The following is a 6749-nucleotide window of genomic DNA, read 5'->3' as shown; positions in this document are numbered from 1 at the left end:
ATTTGCTTTTGAAAATTTCTAAGGATGAAGATTCCATAATTTCTCTAGGTAGCCTCTTCTAGTGCTTGACCACCCTTATAGTCAGAAAATTCTTCCTAATCTCCAACACAAATTTCCTCTGACCATTGCTCCAGTCCTCTCTCCTATGAACACAGAGAATAGTTTATCTTCATCTTCTCTATAATCACTAGGGCTGTGCAAAACTTTGGTCGCTGATTTAATTCGGCCCAATTTGGCAGCTGAATCTCCAAATCTGGGTCTGTCCAGAATCCCGGGGGGGGGGGGGGAGGTGGGGAGGGGATGTCCCTGTCCCTGTCCCTGTCCCTGCTCCTGCTCAGAAAAATGGAAGCAAAGAATCTGTTAAGGAGATTGGCTTTGTCATCTGGTGCTACCACCAGATTACCAAGCATGTTCTGCAGAGGCCTCACATTATTTGGCACCTTCTTTTTACCCCCTATGTATTTAAAAAAGGACTTCTTGTTACCTTTGATCCGGGTTGCTAGTCCCAATTCCACCTCTGCCTTAGCCTTCCTAATAGCCCCCCTACAATCTCGAGCCAAGGAGGTATAATCCTCCTTTGTGATGGTCCCTCCCTTCCATTGGGTGTACACCTCGTTTTTGGCTTTGAGGCATTCATGGATACTTTTGGTGAGCCATGGGGGTTTTGAGCACTCTTGCCCCTTTGATCCATGTGGGGATTGTCATGCTTTGGGCTTGGAGGATCGTCTCCTTAAGGAACGACCACTCTTCTTGGACTCTCAACTCCCCTCCCCTATGGGACCTCAGTGCCTCCCCAACAGGTCTGTGGCCAGGACCAGGTAGAACAAGGCATTTCCCCTGGTGGGACTGTGCACCTCCTGGGTTAGGTGGAGGTCCTGTAACTTGGCTAGGAAGCTATATGAGTGGTCAGACCTGGCTGACTGCTCTTCCCAGAAGATGTCCGGGTAGTTTAGGTCACTCATGATGACCATGTCCCTTGACTTAACTGCCTCCATGAGCTGACCTGATAATTCCCAGTCCAGCTCTTCTCCCTGGTTAGGTGGCCTGTAGTAGACCCCCACCATTCTTTCAGCCTTTCTTCATAAGCCTTACTTCCCAGGCCTCGAATCATTTTTGCCATTCTTCTTTGGGCTCTTTCCAATCTGTCCTTCTTGAAGCGTGGAGCCCAAAACGACACAATACTCTGGGTGAGGCTTCACCAGAGCTGACTACAGTGGAAGCATAATTTCCCTGGAAAGCAAATAACACACCTGTTAATACTAATTAATACTAATATAAAATGCTGTTGGACTTTTTGCAACAAGAGCACTCTGTTGGCTCATATTAATTTAACGGTCCACTGTAGTCCCCTGGTCCTTCTATTTAGTACTGCAGTCATTCTAGTCAGTCATTTTCCAGGCTGGATTTTTGCATGCAATTATTCCATTTCAAGTGTAGAACATTGTAACGTTGTATTTCATAGAATCCTAGAAAACCATATAATTATAGGACATTAGGGTTTCATAGATTGTAAGGGCTGGAAGGGACTTCACAAGATTATTGGGCCCAGTCCCCCCCACACTAGGCAGGAAAGACAACTGGGGTCAGGTGACCCCAGCTAGGTGACCGTCCAGTCTCCTCTTGAAGATATCCAGGGTAGGTGATTGCACTACCTCTGGAGGGAGTTTACTCCACAGTCTGGACATGCTGACTGTGAAGAAGTTTTTCCTAATGTTAAGCCTGAAATGGTCTTCCAGGAGTTTGTGACCATTACTCCTGGTTTTTTCCAAGGGTGCCTTGGTGAACAGTTGTTTGCTGAGCCCTTGATGTATTCCCCTGATGTAGTGGTAAGCTGCTACTAAGTCCCCTCTCAGCCATCACCTTTTTAGGCTGAAGAGTCTCAGGTCCCTCAGCGTTTCCTCATATGGCTTGATTTGCAAATCTCTGATCATCTGGGTGGCTCTTCACTGGACTCTTTCATGCTTTTCCATGTCCTTGTTGAAGTGCGGTGCCCAGAACTGGATACAGTACTCCAGCTGTGGTCTCACCAATGCTGAGTAGCACAGAAGAATCACCTCCTTGGTTTTGCTTGAGATGCATTGGTTGATGCATGCCAGAGTATTGTTTGCCCTGCTGGCTTCAACATCTCACTGATTGCTCACATTCATACTATGGTCTATTATCACCCCTAGATCCCTTTCAGTTATGGTGCTAGTCAGTTTGGCACCACCGAGCATGTAAATATGTTGGGGATTTTCATCTCCAGCTGGAGCACTTTACATTTCTCAATGTTGAACTTAATCTGGTTCTGATCTGCCCAACTTGCCAACCTGTCTAGCTCTGCCTTTATCTGCAGCCTATCTTCAAGTATGACCATGCTCCGCCATAACTTGGTGTCATCCACAAACTTGGCCAGTAAGCTCTTTACCCCCACATCCAAATCAATGATAAAGATGTTGAAAAGTACTGGACCAAGCACTGACCCCCGAGGGGTACCACTGGCCACTTCTCACCAGAACAACACAGATTACAACTCTCTGGGTCCTACCCTGCAGCCAGCATCCCACCTAACTGTTGAGCAGTTAAGCCTGCAATCCTCCAATTTTTCCCATGAGAATATCATGGGATACCAGATCAAAGGCCTTTTGGAAGTTTAAATATATGAAGTCAACCTTCTCCCTCATAGATTCATAGATGCTAGAATCAGAAGGGAACTCAACATCATCAAGTCTGAACCCCTGCCTAGGCAGGAGAGAGTGCTGGGGTCAGATGACCCCAGCCAGATGCCTATCCAGACTTCTCTTAAAGACCCCCAAGGTAGGGGACAGCACCACCTCCCTTGGAAGCCCATTCCAAGTTTTGGCCACCCTTAACATGAAGTTTTTCCTGATATCTAGCTTAAATCTGCTCTCTGTCAGTTTGTGACCATTGTTACTTGTTACCTGAAGAGGCTCCCTGGTGAACAGAGCATCTCCGATCCCTTGCTACATCCCTCTAATGAATTTGTAAGTGGCCACAAGATCACCTCTCAGCCTTCTCTTGTGGAAGCTGACGAGGTCCAGGTCCCTCAGTCTCTTCTCATAGTGCTTGTCCTGTAAGCCCTTAACCATATGAGTGGCCCTCCTCTGGACCCTCTTAAGTCTATCAACATTCTTCTTGAAGTACAGAGCCCAAAACTAGGCATGGTACTTTAACTGTGGTCTGACCAATGCTGCAGAGGGGAAGTATCACCTCCTTGGTTCTATTTGTCACACATCTGCCGATGCATGATAAAGTGTGGTTAGCTTTGCTGATGATTTCATCACACTGATGACTCATGTTCATCTTGGAGTCCACTATGACTCTGAGATCCCTTTCCACTTCTGTACTGCTGAGAGTGTCACTTCCTAGCCAGTAGATATGCTGGGTATTTTTGGACCCTAGGTGCAGCACTCTGCATTTGTCCTTGTTGTACTGCATTCTATTGTGTACTGCCCACTTTTCTAACCTGCCCAGGTCTGCCTGCAATCATTTCCTACCCTCCAGAGTGTGCACTTCACCCCACAATTTAGTATCATCCATCCCTCATATCCAGGGGGCGAGTTACCTGGTCCTAGAAGGAGATGAGATGGAAAGGACCTCAGGAGGTCATCTAGACCAATCCCGTAGTCAAAGCAGGATCATCCCCATTTAGATCGTCCCAGTCAAAGCTTTGTCTAACCAAGTCTTAAAAACCTCCAAGAATGGTGATTCCGTAATCTCACTAGGCAACTTGTTCCAGTGCTTTACTAACTTCCTCATGACAGAGTTTTTCCTAATATCTAACCTACACTTCCCTTGCTGCAACTTGAGACTATTGCTTCTTGTTCTATTAACTGGCATCGCTGAGAACAGGCTAACTCCATCCTCATTGGAACCACCCTTCAGGTAGCTGAATGCTGCTATTAAATCCCCTCAGTCTTCTCTTCTCCAGAGCCAAGTTCCCTCAGCCTCTTCTCAGAAGTCATTTGCCCTATCCCTTCAACCATTTTGTATTGCCCTCTGATGGACTGTCTCCAATTTGTCCACATCCTTTCTGTACAGTGGGGCCCAAAACTAGACATAGTACTCTAGATGTGGCCTCCCCAGTGGCACCTAGAGGGGAAGAATCACTTCTCTCAACCTGCTGGCAACACTTCTACTAATGCAGCCTACTATACCACCATCCTTCTTTGCAATAAGGACACTCTCTTGGCTCATATTCAGCTTATTGTCCAGTGTAACACACAGGTCCTTTTCTGCAAAGGTGCTGTTTAGCCTGTTAGTCCCCAGGCTGTAATAGTGTATTTGCCCTTATGAATCTCATCTGACTGCCTGTGAACCAATTTTCTGCAGAGCACCTGCAACTATATCCAACTTGCCATCCCCAGTTTTGCTAAGCGTGCATTCAGTCCCAATCAGCCACATCATTAATGAAGATGTTGATCAATACAGGCCCCAGGACAGACCTCTGGGGAATCCAACTTCATACCTCCTCCCAACTAGACATTGAGCTACTGATGGTTACTACTAGTTGAGCACAATGATTCAACCAGGTATGTATTAACATTACTATGCTTTAATCTAGTCTGCATTTCTTTAGCTTGTTAATGAGAATATCAGGGGATATAGTGTCATAAATCTTACTAAAGTCAGGGTGTATCACATTTACTATTCTCCTGTCATCCACAAAACCTGTCACCTTATCATAGAAATAAATCTGGGTGGTTAGGCATGACTTGATCTTGGTGAATCCAGGCTGCTCTTCCTTGGTGCTTCACTGTAGGTTCATTGAGGACCTGCTGCATATTCTTTCTAGATATTAAGATCAGGCTGACTGGTTTTTAATTTTCTAGATCTTACTTCTTCCATTTCTTAAGGATGGTCCCTATGTTTGCCTTTTGCAGTCATTCAGGACTTTACCTGACCTTCATAAGTTCTGAAAGAGGATAGCTAATGGATCTAAAATTACCTCAGCCAATTCCTTCACTGCCCTATAGTGCATCCTATTTGTCCCTGGCAATCTGAAAACATCTATCTTCTCAAAGCAATCCCTGGTCTATTCTTTTACTACTGTAGCTACTCTAATTGAGCTGGTAGCTGTCCCTATTTTTAAAGTTTAAAATAAAAAATACATTAAATATTTAGGCCTTCTCTACCTCATCTGCGACTAGATTACCTTCCAGACTCTGTAAGGGACCTATGGTTTCTTTGGTTTTCCTCTTCCTCCTGACATGCTTATAAAATCCTTTTTTATTGTCTTTTATGTCCATTGCCAGTTGCATCTCAAATAGTGCCTTGGCCATGCACACATCCATGCAACACTCATCCTTAGTACTATAACCAAGTTTTCACTTGCTGTCTAGCCAGACTGGTCTCCTGGTACACTTCCCATTCTTCCATTTTATTGGGATAGTTTGCTCCTGCACTCCTAAAAGGGCCTCCTTAAAGTACAGCCAGTTCTCCTGAACTCCTTTTCTCCCCAGCCTTGCTTTCCAGAGGATCCTGCACACCAGTTCCTTGAGTTGCTAAAGCCTGCTTTTCTGAAGTCTAGTGTATTTATTCTGAAGCTATCTTTTCCTCTTCCCATTAGGATCTTGATATCTAATAATATTGTGGTCACTGTCACCCTAGTTACCTTTCACCTTCACCTTCTTAACCAATTCCTCCCTGTTTGAGAGTAACAAATTGAGAAGAGCTTTCCCCCAGTCAGTCTCTCAACCATCTGTACCAAAAAGTTATCCCCAACACACTCCAGGAATTTGTGGGACTGCTTGTGCACTGCTATGTTTCCCTCCTAGGTAACTGATGTCCTGACAGTTAAAGACTCCCATGAGAACCAAATCCTGTGATTTGAAAGCTTCCATCAACTGTTTAACGAAGAAATTGTCTACCTCTTCCTCATGTTTTGGAGGCCTGTAGCAGATGACTACCATAATGGTGACTGGCAGGTCATACCTGACCAACCTCATCGCCTTCTATGATCAGGTAACATGTGCCCTGGACAAGGGAGATGATGTGGACGTCATATACCTGGATTTCAAGAAGTCCTTTGACCTATTTCCCCATGATGTCCTCATGGTTAAGCTGGGAAACTGTGCCCTTGATCATCATATGGTTCGATGGCTAGGCAACTGGCTACGGGGTTGGACCCAAAGAGTACTAGTTGAAGGGAGCAAATCAACCTGGTGCAGGGTGACCAGTGAAGTCATTCAGGGCTCGGTACTTGGGCCAGTACTCTTTAACATCTTCATTACTGATTTGGATTCAGGAGTCAGATGTGAACTCACCAAGTGCACGGATGATACCAAATTATGGGGGAGGGCGGTCACACCCAGGACAGGCTGGGAATACAGACTGACTTGGACACACTCTCAAGGTGGGCTGATCAAAACCTGATGGCCTTCAATGCAGAGAAGTGTAAGGTGTTGCACCTCAGTAGGAAGAACCCCCCAGCATACTTACAGGCTCGGCAGTGCTACACTTGCTAGCACCACGACTGAAAGAGACTTGGGGGTCTTGATTGACCACAAGATGAATATGAGCCACCAATGTGATGCTGTGGCTCACAAAGCTAACCAAACTCTGGTGTGCATCCACCTATACATGTCAAGCAAAACCAGGGAAGTCATCTTCCCGCTTTACTCGGCCCTGGTGAGACTGCAGCTGGAGTATTGCGTCCAGTATTACTTTTCCAGCCCAGCTTGTGAGAATTTGTCATGGTAATTCCTGTTAATCATGGTGACCAGATTTAATGTAGTGGGAAGTTTGGA

This window comes from Alligator mississippiensis, chromosome 3 (genome assembly GCF_030867095.1).
Source record: "Alligator mississippiensis isolate rAllMis1 chromosome 3, rAllMis1, whole genome shotgun sequence".
Taxonomy (NCBI): domain Eukaryota; kingdom Metazoa; phylum Chordata; order Crocodylia; family Alligatoridae; genus Alligator; species Alligator mississippiensis.
Note: the sequence above shows the minus strand (reverse complement) of the source record.